The following is a 24,046-nucleotide window of genomic DNA, read 5'->3' as shown; positions in this document are numbered from 1 at the left end:
TGGTAGGACCCCCGCTGCAAATGAAGTGCAACCCACATTTCTGCCCAGCCATATCTAGCAGTAAATACGGTACAACCCATATTTCTGTCTAGCCATGTTTTGGGGCCCCCAACCTGAGAGTTGCCAAGCCAAAATGTCAGGACACTAAATGAGACAAACAAAAAGGCAACAGTTGCCCCTGGGAGAGAAAGGATTGACAACCAATGGGTATGGATTTGGAAAAAATGGGTCTACATGAAATTTTACCTTCCTCTCTTAACTGGGCACTACAGGGAGAGATACAGGAGAGCTGACTTTGGTAAGAATTCTCACCCTATGCTGACTTCTTTGGTTTTCCCAAGATCCCATCTGCAGACTCCAGAGCAATTAGGTTTTAAACTAGAGAGTGTATCTACCAGAATTTGGCAAAGTTTTCCATTCATTTTCATTTTAGTTTCCCCTTAGCTGTTTATAGGTATAACTGGTAGTGTTACTGCCCAAGGGGGATCATCTGCTCGCCGCAAGACAAGCCAATAGGCAGGAGGCAAAGTAGTAGGAGAGAAAGGACTCTGTTACAGCTTGTTAGCAAGAGGGAAGATGGCCGACTCATGTCCAAAAGAACCATCTCCCAGAACAAAGACTACAGACCAGTTATATACGGGGCTGGTCTCCAGGTGGGGGAGTTGGCTAGTCTCTGGGTGGGGCAGACATATGGTCCCAGTTCCTGATAGTCCTTTGCTTACTGAATATGCATCAGAGAATGGAGCAATGCCTTATACCCTGATCTTTCAGTTGTCATTGATGATGGCTATCAGCATAGGCTCTCTGCCTGGGGGTCATCACATTCCTAAGGAACTCAAAGGAACAAAAGTTATCATCTTAAAGCAGCTGGGAGGGGCCAAAAAATCTACAAAGCATATCTGGGCTAGTTAATCAGAGGTCATTTAAAATTATAATATGGTTTCTTTTCTACAGTATGGCTTCCCTTATGTCAACCTTGTGTTGAGCTGGTATCAGTAGCAGTTTACTGGATAATTCCTCAGAGTGCTGACAACCCTGAGAGGGCCCACTAGGGGCCTTCTTTGAGGTTATATATGGGGTGTCTGTAATGCCACTAAATTGGCAGACTTTTGTTTACAGTCTTTTAGTCTCCTCAGAGTGGAAAGGCAATTCAGATAGATGATTAGTAGACCATGAGTACTGAGGTAAAGGAGGATAGAGAGGAGTAGTAGGAGACATATCAGTCCTATAGTCTTTTGGTTTAGGCACCTCTTGTATCCTTAATTTTTGTGGTTTTTTTTAAGATTTTATTTTTTTTCCTTTTTCTCCCCAAAGCCCCCTGGTACATAGTTGTATATTCGTTGTTGTGGGTCCTTCTAGTTGTGGCATGTGGGACGCCACCTCAGTGTGGTTTGATGAGCAGTGCCATGTCCGTGCCCAGGATTCGAACTGACGAAACACTGGGCTGCCTGCAGCGGAGCGCACAAACTTAACCACTCGGCCATGGGGCCAGCCCCAATTGTATCCTTAATTTTTCATTAGCGTCTTGCAATAAATACTTCCATGAAGCTATTTTGGAATCTTGAAGCCTTTAGGAGATGGTTGCATGCCAATTAAAATAGGTATCCCATTCTGTTTATTTGATTTGGGAACCATTACTTTCAAGTGCGTTTCTTAAATGAATGATCTTGTCTAATTGGAACATTCCCCATAATGGCCATTGTAATTCTAGATTGTCTTAGTAATATTTTGCCATTTTTGTAGATGTCTACAGCTTCCAGGACCCCAGTTCTTAAGCATAAAATAAGCAGGTGTGCTGGAAGGTGGCACGCTCAATTCTTTGAAACTTGAGGATCCCATTTCTTTAGGGTCTCTTGAAGGCAAACAAATACCTAAAAGGGATGTTCTCCTGCTTTGAGGATTTTGTGGTGTTTCATAGTGTACCTCGTTGCATGGAAATTTTCTTGAGATGGACAAGTGACCTAGTGTTGCTCTAATCCACTCCATAACCAACTTATCTTAGCATGGGAGTCATAGAGTTAGGTGGTGAGCACTCTATCAGCTCTTAGGTGCTCAGTCAGTGCCCACAATTTTGTGGCTTTCACTTCCAAGATTCCCATTAGCAACAGATCTTTCATTCTTTTCAGGAGATGTCTTCATAGTGACAGACACCCTAACAGCTTTTAATAGTCTGACTTGTACCTACTTAGATTTGCTGTGCCTTTGATCAAAAAAGTCTGAATTTCTTACCTTAATTGATTTCCAAAGTCCCCCGGTGGTTTATGCTGTGGACTTACCTCAAAGCTTTGTTAGTCTCCTAATGGCTGCCATCTTGCTTTCTTTAGATTGAAGGGTACCCATTATCCTCCCTTGAAATAGTCATCATGATTCAAGCAGAGTTACTGCCTGTGCACAGTTCCTAAGACCTGACTGTGATGAGGATTTTTAGGCTGCTTAATTTTAAAATGGCTTATGATGAGGATTTTTAGGCTGGTTAGTTTTAAAACTACAGATGAGATTCAGGCTCCAAGGAGTGGAATTTGTTTGCCCCTTTGTTGGGAAACATTTACATTTCTAAGGGAAACCTCTATCTGTGAAGATGCCTCCCTCTCTGTGCCAGAAAGAAGGGGGGATGGTCTTATCTCTCGAAGCTCTTAATCAATGCCAGAGGCAAGAACTTAAGTTGGTTGCTGTCTGGCAATCTCATGTAACTGGTTAGGGCGTCTCACCTTTCTAACCTTTACTTAATCCAATTTGATTCTTGTCTAAAAGTCATGGGATCACTCAATGACCAGACCCCACCTGCACTGATAACATTTTAACTTTTTTTCATGTTCTTTCCTTTGTCTTGTAAAGAGATGAATCATATACCTATGCCTTAAATTTAGCCCTAACCCTCAACTCGGGGCAGCAGCAGGAGCTCTGACTGCCCGTGGGTCCTGTCCCCACACACCAGCTCTGCCCGCCCATGGGTCCTGTCCCCATGTCAGCGGGGGCAGCAGCAGCTGCTCTGCCTGCCCATGGGCTCTGTCCTCATGCCAGCGGGGGCAGCAGAAGCAGTGGCAGCAGAAGCTCTGACTGCCCATGGGTCCTGTCCCCATGCCAGCGGGGGCAGCAGAGGCAGCAGCAGCAGGAGCTCTGACTGCCCGTGGGTCCTGTCCCCACACACCAGCTCTGCCTGCCCATGGGCTCTGTCCCCATGCCAGCGGGGGCAGCAGAAGTGGCGGCAGCAGAAGCTCTGACTGCCCATGGGTCCTGTCCCCATGCTATTCTATACTATTCTCTAAATAAAAGAGCACTACTGCCAGATCTTAAGAGTCTAAAGAAATCTTTCTTTCGACTCCTCGGCTCACCGACCCCGCATCAACTGGACCTCCAGAAGGCACTTCCTTGCAGATTGGGCCAGCTAGAAACCCAAATGTTGTGGCCCACTAAGTTTCACTGGGAAAATCTAAAGTCTCTCATACCCCAATTTTCACCCTATGAAAATTCTGGAGTCTCTCACACCCCAATTTTCCACCCAGAAGGATTAGGACAAAAAAACTCAAAGAGCTCAGAATGCAAAATAAGTGGAGCTTGATCCAAGAGAAGCTTCCCAGACATTGCGGAGGGTCGCCAAAGAGGCAATGAACCAAAATGGCTGTATGGGTACCTTCACTTGCGTCTAGGAGCCATGCCCAGAATCCTCAACAGCTATCTGCAGGTCCCATCTTGTCACCAAAACTGTCAAATGACAAAACTAAAACAGTTTAGTAATAAATATAATGTCCCTTATTTAAGGGAAAACAATCCATGGAGTGGGAGAGTACAGTGCCTCACAGGCAGCAGAGCACTGTTCCTCCAAGTTGACTTTTATAAAACTATAGCAGACTGTAAGTTTGAAAGCTCTTGCTTCCAATTAAAAGAGCACGTTTGAGTGAGAAAAGGGTTATTTCTAATTGTTAGTAATCTCAGAAACTTGACTTTAAATATCAAGAGTGAAACATAGGACATAGAACTGTGTGAACATAGAACTAGATTTAACCCACAATACAGACAGTGGGAAGAATAAGCGAGGAAAGAGCTGCTTCCTTGTCCTAACATGATAAGACATGGACGAGTGAGCAAAGAAGAAAAAATCAGAAAGAACATGACTAGAATGTAAGCACTGATGAGTCTCTGAGAATGAGCCTAATGACCTAAACTCTAGGCTAATAAGCTCCGGTAGTTAACTGGGACAACAGAAACCCGTACGTGCAGATCTCGCCCTCATGTGGTTAGAAGAATTCAGAGCAGAAGGAACTGTAGCCTAGCATCCAAAATTGCTCAAGAAGTTTCAGTCTTATAGAGAACCACCATTTACACCATGATTCCTGAGTGGTAGAATGGAAAGGCTTAGAGAAGTATAAAGGTAGAAGGACCTCAAAGGATTTTATACTCTCCAGGGTAGCAGGGGAACAGCGGCTTGAGATTTCCTATTTCTCGCTTCTCCCCCAAAAGGCACAGAATGGCTGAGAGGATTAATCGGCAGCAGCAGATCTGAGATTAGTATGAGGAGGAGGAAATATTCCATGGAGACATTTGTTAGCTCTATAACAGTGTCTGAGAAGGTAAGAGGAGGAACAGAAAGTATAGCTGAGAGGTTAAGAAGCTGAAAACAAACAGCCTTTGGCAATTTCATAACGCTAAAGATGAAAATCAGATCCAAGAATCAACCAAGACAGAGGAATCCTATTATAGACCCTGAGCATTTAGTTTGTATTCCCAAAGGCATACATTCTAGGAGTAAATGTGAGCTGGAAATAAACTAGCCTTCACAAAGATTCAAGACCACCTTTGAATCAGCTAAAAGTCTAATTGGATTAAGCTGAACCAGCTACAATGTACTTACCTACCAGAAGCAAAAGAAAAATCTTCTCTGGAGAAAATAATATGATCTAAAAACATAACATCACATCTAACATTTTTCATATTAATTTATGGTACTCAATAGAAAAGAGACAACATAGAAAATAAGAAAAGAAAGGAACTGACTGAAAATTACATGAAGAGAAAAATCAGCAAATCAAAACAGACCTACCAGAGACCCAGATATTGGAGTCTGGACAAAATAATTTCAAAACAACAGAGATTAATATGCACAAATATTAAATGACAAAATGAAGAATTTCAGCCAAGAAGTAGAACAATATAAAAGAATCAAATAATTCGAAAATTGAAAAGTAAAAGTAATTGCAATAAATAGGTTTTCTAGAGGATTAGACAGCTCTGAAGAGAGATGCAGTGAATTAGAATGCGGCTCAGAAAAAAATATCACATATGAAGCACAAAGAGGTAATGAAATGGAAAATAAGAAAAATGTATAAAGATATATTAGTCATAGTGAAAGGGTCAACGAACAGGTATTTGGAGCCCATAAAGGAGAAAAAAGGAAAGATGGGATAGAGACAATATTTGAATAGAAAATAGTCACAAATTTTTAAAAGCTGAAGATACTTCAGAAAGCACTATAAACCATAGCAGCGTACGTTAAAATAAAACCAGTTATTGGCACATCATAGTTAAAATGGCTGAAAATCAAATACAAAAATAAACATGAACAAATACGAGGTACAAAAGAAAGGGAAAAAAGGCAAAGAAATGCCTGGTTAAAGGAAAACACGCACACATTAGAAAATAAAAATTTACTAATTACAACAAATGCAGCTTGATTATATCATCTGACAAAATTTGTCAGATTGAATTAGAAGAAAAGATCCTCATACACACTCTATTGGACACCTTCTTAAAAGAAATGTTACATAGAAAGTGGGAAGGGGGAAGCTATACCAGGCAAATAATGATAAAAATGAAACTGAAACAGTGTAAGTAATATTTTATAAGAGAGAATCTAAGCAAAAAATATTTTAAACTGTAAGTTTTTGAGTTACGTAATAAGAGTTTCAGCTACCGCACCAAAATAGGGGTTCCTTTTTAGTCACAGAGAAATTAAGCCAATGGTTGTAACCTTAATAGAATTCTCAGTAAGTATGAAATGTAAAAAGAGAAGTAAATAAGACAAATCGAGCAGAATTAGCCTTCTAGGCTAAATTTAAACAGAAAGAGAACATTTGCTGCATTTGTTTTAAACATTCAATGAATATTCCTGTTTTATCTTTTAATACCTTCCTCATAGGTTTCTTGTGAGGATTAAATGAGTTAAGGCCTGTAAAGAACTTAAAACAGTGACTTTCATCTAATATCTGTTCAATAGTATATATATTGTTGTTGTTGTTAGAGTATTGTCCCCTGGAGTAATATTTTCTAGAATAAATATGCTACTCTCAATGTCTTACTATACTGTAATCAGGATTTTAAAAAATTTATAGTGAGACTATTTTATTGCAGTTTAAGTTATTTCTCTGTATTCCAAAACGCGATAAGAGAGATCAGAGACGCTGAATATAGTTAGTTCCATTTAGAGTTTGGAACAGAATACTGAATAAGATGGTCCTTCAAAATAAAATAATTAATTCTTGAAAACAGCCCTTCAAAACTTTAAGGCAGGTATTATAATCGCCATTTTGCAGATGGAGAAATTTAGACTCAGAAAGTTCAGGTGATTTGTTTAAACTCGTACACAAAAAAGTAAGGCAGAACCTGACCTTCTAAGTGCAGTGGTCTTGAAGTATACTCATAAATAATAATTAAATAAGTCCTTAACTTAGAGCCAAATGGCTATAGTGGATTATTATGATATAAGAAGAACGTATCTACAACTGCTTAATTTTCTATAAATTCAATTTGAAGCCAACAACATTGTCAGGGTAGACAGTTCTTGCTTATGGGAAACATTTCTGACATTCACTAGCTCATTTCATTTGACAGCAATTTTCCCCTCCCCATCCCCTCTCCCACCTTGCGCATCTAACATTTCCACTGCCTGCACTGAAGTCCACTCCATCTTCTCACCAAGGATTCAGCCTACAAAGTTGGAGATGCATAGCACATTTATCCAGAACATCACAATTAAAATGTACACCCAAACTCACCCAGCACCGTCCCATGAGATTTTTCTCACATTGATTGTATCCTTTTTATCCTATTTGCATTACCTTTCTAGTGGATCAATCCCTTTTCAGTCTCCACTTCCTCAAATCTGTTCCAAATCCCACTTCCAGATTAATTCTCACAGATCACCTGACTCCCCAGTGTCTGGCTGATAAAAGACAGCCTCCTCAGCCTGGCAATCATGTTCTCTCCAAATTGTACTTTCAGCCGTCTCCATAGTGTCCCTAACATTTTAGCTCCAGCTGCTTGGTTCTGAGAGTGAACTCCTACGCAAATATTGCAGTTCCTGTTTCTGCTTGAGCTACTCATTTTGTCTGAAATGTTCTACTCAATCATATTTTCATATAAAAAAAGAGGAAGAAGATTTTACAAGATTACTGTATTGGTTAGTGGTCAGTTGCAGAGACAAAAGCCTATCTAGCTAGTTTAAAACCAAAAGAATTTATTATAGTGCACTAAATGGCTTACAGCATTCTCAGGACTGCAAAAGGAACAGGTTCTAGGTTGATACTCAAAACCAGTACCATTGCAAAGGACCATCAATACCTCTTTGATGGGGAGACAACTTGCTTCAGATCCACATTGCCACAGGGAACTACCAAAATCAGGAGATGGCCACTATCAAGAAGCCACTGCTACTACAGGCCTCAACACCACACTGAGACAGCTAGAATCACCAATTTGATTCCCCATGCTTTATCTCTCAACATCCCTGAGGCTAGTGGCGGGACCCTGGGATCTCTGCCAACACTACCAAGGAAGGAGGTGAGGAGGTAGGAAAATTGCTTCCTGGGCATAACAGCAGAAACAGTAGAATCAGGCCTTCACTTCAATTCTGTCCTCCAAATCTCACATGCAAGCACGTCATTGGTCAAACCATGCTAGTTGCAAAGGCTTATGAGAAATGCAGTTTTTAGCTTTCCAGCCTCTTCATTACAGGAAGCACATTAGTAGTAGAAGAGCGGAATAGATGTCGCATGCTAAGCTACCATCTCCCCTGCAATTATCTTTCCGTGGTACCCATTCCAAACCCACCATGAATGTGCCACCAAGTGGCCCCTCACTTCTCTGAACTCCCATACACACTAGTTTCTACATTTGTATGCGTTCTCTTCTTTTCTAAGTGTGTATTCTTTTACTGGGTTATAAATTCCTTGAGAACAAGACATTGTGTCTTTCTACAAATTTGTGGACTCCATAGTGTCTTTCAGAATATAGATGTCATTTCTCTATAAAACTTTGTATACTCACAATGGAGATATTTAATAAATATTTAATTTCTTATTAAATAAATAATATTTAATCATTAAAGAATTAATGAATGAGCAAATGAACAAATATGAATGTACTTAGGTCCTTGGAAGCAAGAATAGGTCCCTGAAGAAAGAGAAATGCTACTGATTTTTAAAAGGGAAATGGTAACCACAAGACTTTGGCAACTCAGGGTGGAAAATAATAGACCTGGGTTGATAAAACAACTAAGAGCACAGAAAAAATTCACAAACAAAAACCAGATTTATCTACATAAAAATTATTCTGGGATCAGTGTTTATATTAGAAATAAGACTTCTGCTTTTTGTCTTAATTTATTCAAGAAGAAGTGAGGAAAATATGATATAAAATGTCTCCTGGGATTTTTCTAAAAATGATAAAAAAGTGAAAGATAGTTAGAAGATGAATAAGTTCTGGGGATCTAATGCACAGCATGGTGACTACAGTTAATAATACTGTATTGTATACTTGACATGCGGTAAAAGAGTAGATCTTAAGTGTTCTCACCTTGCAAAAAAAAAGTAACTATGTAAGGTGATAGATGAGCGAATTAACTTGACTGTGACAATCAACTTACAATGTATTCATAACTCATCACATTGTATCTTAATATACAATTTTTATTTGTCAATTATGCCTCAATAAAGCTGGGGGGAAAGACGAAAGATATAAATTAACAAATATCTGATGTGATTGGGGATCAATCATGTGAAATTCTCTAAGGGAATGAGATGGATGCAACCTCCCTTCAGGGTATATTTTACTGTCTGGAGAGACATAAGGAGGATTAGTAGGTGACGTTACGCAGGAAGCAGGTGGTGTAACACTCTGAAGAGAGTACACTGATTAGCACAGAGATGGTATTTTGATTTGTGAGTCTGAAGAGCACAATAAAAATCTGCTTTTAATATGAACTCGAGAGTCTTATGTGAAACGTACTGGTTGTCAAGGACACCTTTATTTATCTTTCTCTCTAAACAAAACCAACCCAGTTGTTCAACTGTGATTTATAGACAACTTCTCGGGGATTATTCATACTTTAATCTGAACTCCTAGGGAAATAAAATTTACCAAAGCCAGTGTTGTTTTATTTTCAGTAGTAGACAGCTTGGGAGTAAGAAAGACTTCTCAAAGTTCAACATTTTTCTTAATCTAGTCTATTAATATACAATCTTTAATAACTGTTTTAAAACTCCACCAGGGAACCTTGTGAAAAACATATAATGGTAATGGATTAGTACAAACATCATATTCAATTCCTGAAAACATCTGTGATTTTTCTCATTGTTGTAACTTAGCATTTCATTGTTCTTTGCCTATTATTAATGAGACACTGATTATTACTTATTCCATTGTTAGTTGAAATGAAAAACTCTTCAAATTAACAGCTGTCATATATTAACTTACTTATAAAAACTTTCTTCATTATAGTCATTATTGTCATTCTCATAGTCATGACTATAAATTAATGTCACTGATTTTTTAATGCCTGTCTGTGACAAAATCTGCTGCTATTCACCAATGCCTTTCTTTCCTTGTTCTGTAAGAACCAAACTCCAGTTTTTAGCTAGACACATAATTAGCTAAACAGAATAAAGACAATATTTCCCTAGCCTACCTGTCTGCCAGGTGTAGGCATGTGATTGACTTCTGGCTAGTAGGATGGAAAGGGAAATGATGTGTGCAACATCAAGTCACACTCCTAAGAGAAGGGCGCTTTTCCTCTCACTGAAATGTGGCCCTGCTGGTGAGCCATCACGACCATAAAGACGAGGGCAACACCCCAGGCTGTTCTGGAGCTAAGCTCATGCCAACTTGCCAGAGCTGACAGTCAAATTTTCAGGAATTTTCCAAGCCAGTGGTTAAAGCATTGGTAGCTTAAAATCAACTATTATTGAGTATTTACACCACAAAAATCATCAATCACCACAAGTCAGGAATTTTTTTTTTTGAGAGAACCAGTTTACCTGCACACCTCTGGCAATACACAAGGGATAGGCAGGGCAACAAGACAGAAAGATTCCGGGTTCTTATATAATCGTAGTACAACATCTGGACTCCTAACACTTAGACTACTACACAAGTGAGAAATAAATTCCAGATTATTTAAGTCACTGTTATTTATTTATTACAGATGCTGAAAATACTACATAATCAAAATGTCTACAATGCCTTCAATTATACACCCAAAAGGGTCTGCCATCTTCTGTGGGAGCCGATGCAGTCTGACAAAGCTGCTATGTTTCCTACTTAGAGATCAGTCTTATATGTAAATTAGTGATCTACAAATACATAACTTCAAATATTCCATTTCTGGAAGCTTAAAATAAAAGACTATATTAAATATACATGCCTTTTTAAAAAAGAAAGCTTTGTGGAAAGAAGCAGTAGCAAATACACTTGCCTCTGAGGCTGATATAGTTTATGTGATTTTGCAAGAAACTTTGAGCTTTCTAGAAGTCTCAGCAAAAAGGGAAACACAGGGAATGGTGTAACTCTTATTATCTCAAAAAAGATGAGAAATCTGCTCAAAAAAGAGAGAAAGAAAAATTTCACCAGTACTGCATTCACAGAAAGAATAACTGTATGAGTTCTTTCACAAGAGTAATTAAATAATTTTTAAAAGCAAATGATCAACATTTTAAGGACGTTTTATGCAAATTAAAGCATTCATAAGAAAGTAAATTTTTACCAATTATTGTTCAAGATCCAAGAGACTATCAATGAAATATATTTCAGTGAAGATATTTCTGAAGTTACTTATCCAAAACTATAGCTTTCTGGAAATCTAATTTGATTTAAAGATAGAACTCAACATACATGATAAAATTTATAGATTCTTTATTAGATTCATAATTTTTTAACAAAAATTACATTTATCAATTTGATGACCTATTTTTCACCAAGTGACTTAAATGAATTTTGGCAGTTTTTCTAAATGGAATCTTTTATCAAAAGAAGATATATTTCTGAGACTAAATTATTGTTAACCATATGCCTCAGACTAAAATAGTTCTAGAAATGGAGTGGTAGTAAGTTTTACACACTCATTAATCAGAGTATGCATTTAAACTCCATAAATAAATGTCTTATACTAACATAAGTATTCTATGATTTTATCTATCTAAAGAAAATGTTGAATTTTATTTAAAATGTAAAAGAAAATGTTGAATTTTATTTAAAATGTAAACCTTTACAAACTTTAGTTTATTATAGAGTAGATTTCATGAGCAAATTAATTTGTTAGACTAACTAGTTTTATTCGTAATACGTCTTTTTGTTTGTTTAAGGTAACCAACAGTGAGATTGGTGCCAATGTTGGCGTCTGGTCTGGTTTGACCTGGAGAACTTCACTTTATAAATCATTATGGACTTCCCAGGTAGTCTCCGCAAGATCACAGTGTAGCTAATTCTTCTAAAACCTGGGATAAAAGTAACACCTGCCATTTACCTCTGAGAGGCAGACTTTCCTGAGTATAGATTTCATTTGGGAGTAGGAAAGCAGACTTGGACACTCTAATACTGCCACAGGGCCAGTGGTCATGATGAAATTCCACTGTTTTTCTGTCAAAATTTCTCAGCAACAAAAGGAAAAGACTGGCAAATATTATGTACGGCCAATTTCATATCTAAATTATCCTGTATTATTACTGAAAGCTCCAACTGCATGGTGCTTTAGGGCTACACCTACATGGCATTTTCAGCCCACAGTGGCATGTCATAGGGTTTTTGCATGAAGAGGTGCCTAGAATTGGGTATCAGAGCAAGAATTCATGAAAAGGGTGTTGTTAATGGATGGATAGTGGTAACAGGAATGAGAAGTTGATTACAGTCAGGGAGCATTGGCCTAAGAAGCTGGTGTATGAAGACAACAGAGGCCAGGTTTCTTCTTGTCAGAAAAGAGTTTCAACTATGGAAAGGAAGAAAACTAGAATGAATCCTGTGGTGTCGAATTGGTGATGATGTGGACTCAGTGATAGATAGATAGATAGGGAGATAGGTAGTTAACTAAACTTATGTGTGCATATATGTGTGTGTGTATAATATTCTCTTCTATATAAGATGTATTTGAATATATATATTTGTATATGCAAATATAGAATTAATAAAAAAAAATACAAACTAGTCCCTTGCTGTGTCCACTCAGAGGGCCTGGGAACAGCAATATCCCAATAGTGATAAGCTCACTTGACATCTAATCTTGATTTTCAAATATCATTCTTTTCTAAAAGGAACTAGAGCTCTTTAAAGAAGTGGTGAATTCCAGGGCTGGGACAAAGAAAGTACAAGATGAGCCTGAAGTATCTTTAGGTGAAAGCAAGGAATTGCTCAAAGAAAGATGGGGCCATGTCAAAAGGATGCAGAAACCACCTTGAAGGGGCTCTAACTGACCAAATCTAATAAAATTTGAGTATCAAAATAAACAATGATACTAATGGATTATAATTCATTAAACAAAATATAAATACATGACTCTCTATTTTAATTAATTAGTTAAGGTGAGAAGAGAAAGCTTTTTTCTCCCAGTGAAATGCCAACCAATAAATGCAGAAGTAATGATGGAATCAAAAATCACTGTGTGGCAAGCGTCATCCTAATAATTCAGCTGAGAAGCATTAATGGATGCTAAAACAAGCTCATGAAAATTTGATGAGGAATGGGATATTTATATATTCTCAAAGCACCTCCCCACAAAATAGTTATAAATTACAAAGAGAAAAAATTACACAGGAAATCTGGCAAACACCAGCTGAATCTAGTGATGAAATCAGTAAAGAAACAAATCAAAATTGTGTACCATCTGAGCAAATACAAGTATAAATCAGCATCACATTTGTGATATTCCTGACAAAAATACATACCCTGAATCTATAATGAGGAACCATCAGACTGAAACAAAGTAAGGGACGTTCTACAAAATAACTGTCTTGTAATTTTCAAAAGTTGCATGATCGTGAAGGCAAGGAAACACTGAGGAACTGTTTCAGATTTAAGCTGGCTAAAGAGACATCACCACTATTGATTGCAACATGCAGTCCTTGACCGAATGGTTTCAGCAGAAGTGCTGTTATTAGGATATTTGGTGAAAGTTTAATTGAGTCTGAGTATTTGATGGCAGTAAAGTATCAGTGTATTTATTCATTTTGTGATTTTGATGGTTGGATTGTGGTTATGTAGGAAAATGTCCCTTTTTTGTAGGAATTACATATCAAATATTCTTGGGTGATAGATCATCCATGTTGGCAACTTACTCTCAAACAGGTCAGGAAAAAAGATCTTTTATACTATTCATGTAACTTTTCTGTAAGTTTGATACTGTTTCAAAATAAATATAAAAATATAAATTTAGAATTCTTAAACTCTTATAGGTAAAATAAAAATCTGGAAATTTTATGGCTAAACTATGCTCAAATATTCCACAAAGAAAATTTGTTTCTAGTAACATAATATTCTCTTTGAAAAAAATCAAGACTTCAGGGGCTGGCCCAGTGGCATAGCCATAAAGTCTGAGCGCTCCGCTTTGGGGGCCCAGGATTTATGGGTTTGGATCCTGGGCATGGACCTATACACCACTCATCAAGCCATGCTGTGGTGGTGTCCCACATACAAAATAGAGCAAGGCTGGCACAGATGTTAGCTCAGCGACAATCTTCCTCAAGCAAAAAGAGGAAGATCAGCAAGAGAAGTTAGCTCAGGGCCGATCTTCCTCACCAAAAAAAAACAAAAACCCAAGATTTTTTATTTTTCTTATGTAAAAATATGGCTAACACAGGTAGAACTAATATCTCATGTTAGAAGTCAGAAAAGTAGTTACCTTTGGTGGTGGGAAAAGGTGAAACTGACTGAAAGGTGACAAAAGACTTCAGATTCAGTGCAATCTCTACAAAAATTCCAACAGCCTTTTTCGTAGAATTGGAAAGGCCAATCCTCAGATTCATATGGAACTGCAAGGGGCCCTGAATAGCCAAAATAATCTTGAAAAAGAAGAATAAAGTGGAGGACTGAAACTTCCTAACTTCAAAACTTACTACAAAGTTACAGTAATTAAAAGTACGGCACTGGCATAAGGACATACAGACAAATGGAAAAGAATAGAGAGCCCAGAAATAAATTCACACAGACAGCCAATTGAACTTGATAAGGGTGCCAAAACCATTCAATGGGGAAAGGACAGTCTTTTCAACAAATGGTGCTGGGAAACTGGATATTCACATGCAAAAGAACGAAGTTGGCTTTGTCTTACACAATGTACGACAATTAACTCAAAATGCAGCAAAGACCTAAATTTAAGAACTAAAACTATTAAACTCTTAGAAGAAAACATTGTGGGAAATCTTTGTGACACTGGATTTGGCAACAATTTCGTGGTTATGACACCAAAAGTGCAGGCAACAAAAGAAAAAAATAGATAAATTGAACGTCACCAAAACAAAGAATTTTTGTGTATCAAGGGATACTACAAGAAAGAAAAAAATACCCTTTAGGAGAAAATATTTGGAAATCCTATGTCTAACAAGTGATTAAGATCCAGAACACACAAAGAACTCCTAAAACAACAGAAAAACAAGCAACACAATTCAAAAACGAGCAAAGGCCTTGAACAGATGTTTCTCCAAAGAAAATATATAAATGGCCAATCAGGACATGAAAAGATGTTCAATATCATTACTCAATAGGGAAACACAAACCAAAACCACAATTAGATAGCACTTCCTACCTACTAGAATGACTGTAATAGAAAAGAATGGAAAATAACAAGTGTTGGCCAAGATGTGAAGAAATTGGAACCCTCCTGCCTTTCTGGTGGGAGTGTAAAATGGTGCAGCTGCTGTGGACAACGGTTTGGCAGTTTCAACAGGTTAAACATACAACTACCATATAACCCAGCAATTCTGCTCTTAGGTATATATCAAAAGAATTGACAGCAGGGACTTAGATATCTGTACACCAATGTTCATGGAGTACTATTCACAACAGCCAAAAGAGGGAAACAACCCAATTGTCCATCATCAGATGAATGGACAAACAAAATGTGATATATACACAATGGAACATTATTCACCCATAAAAAGAAATGAAATTTTGAGATATATATAATAACATGAACGGATCTTGAAAACATTATATTCAATGAAATAAGCTAGACACAAAAGGACAAATATTGTATGATTCCTCTTATATTCATAGATGAGAAAGTAGAATAGAGGTTTCCAGACGTTGGAGGCGTGGAGAGGTGGCTTATTTTTTAATGTGTACAGATGGAGATGATGAAATGTTTTGGGTATAGGTAGTGATGATGGTTTCACAATACTGTGTATGTATTTAATGCCACTGAATTGTACACTTAGGAATGGTTAAAATGATAATTTTTTTTAAAAAAGGGTGCTGGTTCTAACTAATGTATTTCTTGATCAAAGGCCTAAAGATATGGATATATATATTTACCTTCTCAAAACTATACAATTATACACTTATGATTTGTGTTCTTTTATAAAGTATGTTATTGCTTCCATATAATTTATATTAAAATAACAAAATATTTAGTTTGTCCTATTGATACATTTTCTATAGTAAATAACATAAATGATATATGGTAAAAATGAAACTGTATTGTTATTTACTTGGACCTCAGAAAGTTACACACAATCTTTATATTCAGGTCCTTAGGCCATAAGTTCAGTCATTTAACATAAAAATGAAAATGAGAGGTTTGCATTGCTACATTAGTTTTCATTACAAAGTACTACAAATTGAAGGACTTAAATGACAGAAATGTATGTCTCACAGGTCTGGAGTCTAGAAGTCCAAAATCAGCAGCATGGCTTCCTTTGGAGAACTGAGAGAGAGAAACTCTTCCATGCCTCTCTCCTGGCTTCAGGGGGTTTGCTGACAAATTTTGGCATCTCTTGGCTTGGGGAAGCATCACTCCAATTTCTGCTTTCGTCTTCACATGGAATTCTCCCCGTGTGCATCTCTGTGTCCAAATTTCCCCTTTTAGTAAGGACACCAGTTATCTTGGATTAGGGGTCCACCATACTCCAGCATGGCCTTGTCTTAACTAATTATGTCTACAACAACCCTATTTCCAAATAAGGTCACATTCTGAGTGGGGGTTAGAATTTCCAACATGTGAATTATGGGAGGACAAAATTCAATTCATAACAACTACCTTGTCCTTGAGTTAGATCTATTTATTTATAAAGGTCAAATAGTAGACATATTGGAGCTTCTTAAGCTTATCAACAGATTTTTCTTTGTAACACTGATATTGCTGAAGTCAGTGAAAAGTGCAAGGATACCCACGCATTTGGGGCATAATTTTACATGACATCATACATTTTTCTAGGAGGTTAGTTCTGAGCTTTATCTTGTTTCTAATGCATTATAAAGTTTGTATTTTCTCAGTTTTAAGTAAATTGCCCAGATTTACAGCATTACTTAATAATAAAATAAGTATTTGAAACAAACAAATCAATTTCAGTCATTGTCTCTCCTGTGGTCTCCATTTTTATTTATTGGAAGTTTCTCTATGAAAGCCACGGTAAAAGCATCTTTCTTTCCTAGGAATGTCAGGAATTACACGAATGTTTTAATGCATCCTTTGGTAGTTACCTAGCCATCCATCACCCTCAAGTAGAGCAAACACCCCCAGTGATAGGCGCTCCTTCATCTGTTTTACTGCGGCAGCAGCTGAAAGCTTTTTCTGCAATCAGTGTTGCAAAGAGATAACTTCCAATAACCACTGGAAATCATTCTAACACACATGCTAAATACATTACTCAGTAGTAAAACTATTTAAATTTTTCATCCCTGGAAAGAAATCTAATAATTATGGAGGCCATGTGGTACTCTCAGGATGAGTGTGAAATCCTCTTTGATGTTAAGGCATATTGATAAAAATAATTAATCACCCTATAAATATGTGATTTTATTCTTTGAATCCTTTCCACAGAACACTTACTTTTAGATAAGGGAGATCAGATTTTTGTTGAAGCAAATGACAAGAACCATCTGCTGAGTTAAGTAACTATTTGGACTTTGCACTAAAATCAGAATAATCCCATATCTCAAATACATCAAAGGTATGATTTAGAGAGAGCTTGCCTATTGTTGGAAAGTCAGCAACGAAATAATGAAACATTCTTTTCTCTATCCTCTATCAGAAACTGGCATTCCAAAGCACAGGGCGTCCTTGACACCCCTCCCAGAATGAGGCTGCTAGGGTTTACACTTCCCAAAGCCTGCCAGAACATTAATAAGCAAATCTTCTCACTGTGACTTTATAAAAAGAATTGTCTGTAACTGGGACCAAAAGGGGAGAAAGCCACCAGCTTTGTTCGGGAAATATGAGGGGGAGTAAAGCACTCTGTCTGGCCCCAAATAACTCTTGCACTTCCAGTCCACAAAGCCTTCACATTTTGAAGTCAAGGATTATTTCCAGGAAACCACAATGAAACAGGATTTGCCATGAAGTGTTAAAAAAGCAATAAAGCATTAACAAGGGTTTGTTAGCCAAATTTTTAATGCAGCTGTGGGAACTGAGGAAATGAGACAGGGCAAGTATATCCTGATGGATAATGAAGGAGGAAAGGCCCAAGACACTCAGCTCAAAAGGACAGCCTGAGGGTGGTGCTTCAGAGGCAGTCTGGATTCTGGAAAGCTGGGGAGACATGCGTGGGTGCTTGCAGAACGAGGAGAGAGAGAGGCACAGGGATTTCCTCTGTGGATTCCATGAAGCTCACTCTGTGTCCAGGCCAGGAAAACAAAAGAATAAAACTTGGAACTAACACAGATAATCTCCAAAGACCTACTTATTTGTCATGTGAAATGTATTTACTTTGAACATACTAAAACAGAAGTTTGTATCAAGTATTTTGTTCCCAACTAAGGGGAATGAAGGAACAAGAACTAGAAAGGAAAGCCAGCTCCTGACATCCGGGAGTTAGCATAGTGGTGACATTGAGACCTTGGGTTCTCCTGCTGAACAGAAATAATCATGCAGAACATCAATATCAGACAAGGCTACTCTGTGACCACGATGGATCAAGGCAAAAACAAACCACTCCATAAGCACATCTGAACACAGACAAAATATGAACCTTGTCCAGGCACAAAATTCCAAACACTCCCCACTGCCAGCCAATATGACTCTTTACCAATCACTGCTTTAGTCTCTACTCTAGTCTACCCTCCCTAAAGATTTATTTAGAAGCCAGTCATAGAATTGTCCTCTCTTTCTGACAACAGCCAATCTGTAGCAAACCCTCAATTACTTGGACCCTCCCCAAAATCACCCAACCAAAGCCCAAATCCTATATCAGGTCCTTTCTAACACCCTAATACCAAGGTGCCCCAGACTCTCTCATGGTGTCCATTCTCCCTCACTATGATGAGTAATAAACCCAAGTTGCTGAACTGCAGATGTGTTCCTGGTAGTCTTTGGCTAGGATATTGACAAGAATTACTGAAATTTCCCCAAAATAAAATTAGATCAAGCCAATTAGGGTAATTTCTGCTGTTGATATATGAGGCCTTACTTACTTCATCTCTGTAATCCTATAACGGCAACAACAAAGCTTTAATTTGGCCTTAAATAATCTATTAGCCACCTAATTTCTCCTCTCTCTATAGCAATTGCTTGATAGGTCAGTTCTGAACTCTAGGAAGGCTAATGTGTACATTGTGAAACAGTTAAAAATGTAAATAACCTATACCATGCTGACTTCTGTTATAGAAAAGGAGACCACAAGAGAAGTTACGTAAAAAATAAATTTAAATAAATGATTGGCAGAGAGTAGCTGTTTTTCTGAGATGTAAATACATCTTTCCCAATCAGTAAACTATTGGTGGACTCCTATCGAACCACACCTCCAGTGTTGCTGCCCCACTGTAATACCTCCCCATGTTGACTCTGAGCTTGTCTATACACCTTGCTTGCCCTATGGGACATTAGCAAATGTTATAGATTGAATTGCGTCACTTTCCAAATTCACAGGTTGAAGCCCTAACCCCCAATGGGATTATATAAGAGAAAGGGCCTTTAAGGAAGCTCTTGAAGTTAATAAGGTCATAGGGGTAGAGCCTAAATCCAATAGGAGTGGTGTCCTTATAAGAAGAGGAAGAGACACCAGGGATGCGTGAACACAGAGAAAATGCCTTGTAAGGACACAGTGAGAAGCTGGCCATCTGCAAGCCAAGGAGAGATGCTCATGAGAAAAGAACCCTGAAAGCAACTTGATCTTGGACTTCCAACCTCCAGAGAAATGTGAGAAATAAATTTCTGTTTAGGCCACCTAGTCTGTTGCATTTTGTTATAGCAGCCCTAGTAGACTAATGCAGCAAAAATGATGCAAGCAGAGTCTCAATAAGTGTGTGTATATTAGAACATTCTCAGGACCCTGAAACCACTATGCAGTGGAGAAACTCAAGTTTGACAGATTGTGAGATCACATGGAAGAGAACCAAGAAACTCAGCTACCACTCAGAACTGAGGCCACAGACATATGGCCCCAGGGAAACCATCCCTACCATCTGCCAGCCATTTGAGCCATCCAGCTGAGGTCCCAGACATCATGGAGCAGAGATTATTCCCTGCCCAAATTCTTGACACGTAGAATCATGAACACAAAAATAAGAGTATTGTTTTAACCTCCTAAATTTTGAGATGGTTTGTCAGACAGCAATAGATAAATAAAACAGCAATTGGTACCAGAAATGAGATGCTACCATCACAAACAACTAAAACATGTAACATTGTCTTGGTAACTGGGTGGAGGGTATGAAGTCTCGTATTATAGTTCTCAAGAGAAAAAGAACCAATAGGAGACAGGTACATACTCACACACCTCACACACATATAACAGAGAGAGAGAGATTTCAAGGCATTGTCTCATGCATTTGGAGGGGCCAGAGACTTCCAGATCTGAAGATCAGGCTGGCCAGGGAAGAGCCGATGCTACAGCTCGAGTCCCAAGGCGGTCTGGGAGAAACATTCCCTCTTCATCAGAAGACTTCAGTCTTTTTTCTCTTAAGGCTTTTAACTGATTAGATGGGGCCCACTCGCATTATCGATGGCAATTTGCTTTAGTCAAAGTCCACTCATTTAAATGTTAATAGAATATAACAGAACACAAAGAAACACAAAGATAAAAAGAATAGAGAAAAATAAAACAGAAGATTCAAGAACTGTATGACAAAATCATATGCTCTATCATATGTGCAGTTGACATCCCAGAATGAAAAGAGAGAAAAGAACAGAAAAAAATACTTGAAAAAATAGTGCCTGAGAATTTCAAAAATTAATGAAAACAACAAACCACAGATTCAAGAAGCCTAGGGAACTCCAGCAAGAGAAGCATCCTTCAGACCATAAATAAAAGAACAAATTATACCCTAGTCAAGTAGAAGGAATGAAATAAGAAAGGTAAGAGTCAAAATCAGTGAGATTGGAAACAATAAAGAAAATTAATAAAACTAATATCTGGTTATTTGAAAAGATCAAAACATTTGATAAATTGCTAGGCAAATTAGTCAAGAAAAAAAAAGAATGAATACAAATTATCAATATCAGGAATAAAAAAGGAGAATCACTGCAGATTCTCCTATATTAAAAATGATAATTTAGGAATATTTTGAATAACTTTATGTCAATAAACTTGATAACTTGGATTAAAAGGACAAATCCCTTGAAAAGCACAAACTACAGAAACTCACTCAAGAAGAAATAAAGAACCTGCATAGCCCTATATCAACATCACCAAACTTTTCATCAAAAGACCACACAGTAATTATTTTAGACTTTGCAGTCCACAGAATGTCTGTTTCAATTACTTATTTCGGCTGTCGTAGTGCAGAAAAAGCCAGAGACAACACATAAACTAGTGGCCATGGCTACTTTCCAACAAAATTTTATTTACAAAAATAGATGACTGCCCCATAGCCCACAGTTTGCCAACCTTTGTCCTATATCTAACAATCCAATAAATGAATGAATGCCTGTGATATAGCAGGCATCGTGCTAGGTGCTAAAGAAACAATACTGAACAGAACAGATCCTCAGCTCTCAGAGAGGTTACCACCCAGTCACTGATACAAATAAACAGACAATTAAAATATAATCTGCTGACTGTAACAATGGAATTAGTGCAATATTCTGTACAAGCATGTTGGAAAGACATCTAACCCAGATTGTATGGCTCAGAAAAATTACCAGAAATAAATTTATCTAATTTGAGAAATTCACCAGAAGATGAAGGGGATATAGTATCTCAGGACCCAAAAAAAGATCAGGTACAAAGATATCATAAAGATAAACTACAGGGAATTCTAGAACCAAAAAAACTTCAGTATGAATGAAGTTTGGAAGGCAAATTGTAGAATAGTACATAAAGAATAGAGCATAGCTGTGCTAAGCCATTGCTGTAATCGAGGAGAGAAATAATAGTGTTCTGAACTAAGTGGAGTGGGATGGCAAGAAGTGCACAAGTTCAACAGATGATTGGATGGATATGGAGGATAAAAGAGAGCAATGAGCAGCCAGCTTTGATGGCCTAGCCATTAAAGTTCGGCACACTGCACTTCAGGGGCCCAGGCCGGGTTCCTGGGCATGGAACTACACCACTCGTTTGTTAGCCATGCTGTGGTGGCGGCTCATGAAGAATCAGAAGAACTTACAACTACACACAAGTATATACTGGGGCTGGGGGGGTGAGGGGGGGCGGGGGTAGGATAAAGGAGGAAGATTGGCAACAGACGTTAGCTTAGGGCAACTCTTTCTCTTCCAAAAAAAAAAAAGGGAGCCTTAAGAATACTTTTCTTTAAAAAAAGATAGAGCAATGACGAGATGAGAGCCAAGGAATCCAGCGTTCTGGTTTGAGTAAGCTCGGTAGTGATGTCATTTTTCGGATATAAGGAACTCAGAAAGAATAATCTACCTACGTGTCTCTGAAGATATTAGGTAATTCCAATCATAAAATAAATAAGCCCTGGGATGTAATGTGCATGGTGACTATAGTTAACACTGTATTATATATTTGAAAGTTGCTAAGAGAGTAGATCTTGAAAGTTCTCATCCCAAGAAAACAATGTGTAACTATGTGTGGTGATAGATGTTAACTAGACATGTTGTGGTGATCATTTTGCAGCATACACATGTATCATTATGTATACTCTTGAAATTAATATGTCAACTATATCTCAATAAAATGTTGACAAGACAAAAAACGTTAGGTAATTCAACAAATATATATTGTGTCTATAATGTAACAAGAACTATATTTTAGACATAGCCCAGTTGTCTGCCATCCCATAAGTCCAATGTAGTGTTTGCATTTGTCCCTTTCCCTCCAGCAGAGACTGATATCCTTAAAGGAATGTGTTTCCTGTGTTTATTACATTGAAGTCAGTGACTAGCTCATGTTTAGCATCTAGGAATAGAATACTACCAACTTCAATGATGAAAAACCATTGAAATAATATCAGTCTACACTTCCTACACAAATATATGCAATTTTTTTTTTTGAGGAAGATTAGCCCTGAGCTAACATCTGCCGCCAATCCTCCTCTTTTTGCTGAGGAAGACTGGCCCTGAGCTAACATCCATGCCCATCTTCCTCTACTTTATATGTGGGACGCCTACCACAGCGTGGCTTGTCAAGCAGTGCCATGTCCGCACCCGGGATTCGAACCGGCAAACCCAGGCCGCCAAAGCAGAACATGCGAACTTAACTGCTGCACCACCGGGTCAGCCCCCAAATATATGCAATTTTCAGGAAGTTTTATAGTTTCCTATTTTACTCTCTTCAATCTCATTATTCATATGTACATACTACTGGGTGAAAAAACTTAGTATAAAAATTTAAAGATGTAAGAAATCATATAGCATCTAATTCAGTATCTTCAGAACACATACAAGGAAATTGAGGGTGACATCAGAAGCAGTTGTCAAATGTTTATACAGAAGAGACTTAGGAAGGAGATGAGATGAGTAGACTAGCTTTGATGCTGCCTTTGTGTAACATTTTACACACGATAAGGAAATGTCAATTGTCCTTATTGATGAAGTCATCTCTGTGTGTCTGTGTGTGTGCATGGGTGGGGTCGGGGCACTGTAGGGGAGTGCCAATGGAAATTAGGAAGACATTAAAATTCCCCTAAGGCCCACCTTGAGCTCCTATTGAATGGCTTATTTCTTTCATTTTGGTTTGACTTTAGAAAGAATTTCAAATAGTTTCATTTTCATAGAGACAAACTTTTAAGTATCAGAAAACTTTTAGAATCAACGACAGTATTAGTATCGTTACTAACAGACGGCTGAAGCCAAATAACTTTCTAAACATTTAAGGAGAATCTTAAGATCTGATTAAACTATAAGTAATAACTGAGAAAGCTACAAATGCTGCAAATATACAAAGACTGTGGGTTGGATAAGCCACAAAAAAGCATAGATGGACAGAACTCTTAGAATATATTTTAGGTGCATAGGAACTAAGGAGTTTTAATCCATTCTGTTAAAGCCAAAAAGGAAACAGTCCACCCCTCCCCCATGTTATGCTATTAATGAATGGATAATAGATTTCAAAAATATAGCACTGAGTAATAATGGGGTAGGTCACGGAGGAACCAGAATACCACTGGCACTGAGTGAATGGCTTTTACTGGCTCTGCGTGACCTTTGAAAGGTGATTCCTGCCACCAGAGTAAGCATAGCAGAGGACAGCTAAAACAAAGGTAGAACAGCTGACTCTTTTAAACGGAGCAAATGGAG

General features: G+C 37.8%; 1 long non-coding RNA gene across 2 annotated transcripts in view; it reads right to left on the bottom strand.

Moving 5' to 3' along the window:
• LOC139076655 (uncharacterized) overlaps positions 1 to 24,046 on the bottom strand; it is a 175,928-nt gene that overhangs the window by 49,431 nt on the left and 102,451 nt on the right. The window lies entirely within an intron of this gene.

This window comes from Equus przewalskii, chromosome 17 (genome assembly GCF_037783145.1).
Source record: "Equus przewalskii isolate Varuska chromosome 17, EquPr2, whole genome shotgun sequence".
Taxonomy (NCBI): Eukaryota; Metazoa; Chordata; class Mammalia; order Perissodactyla; family Equidae; genus Equus; species Equus przewalskii.
This window is presented reverse-complemented; position numbering and strand designations above follow the sequence as displayed.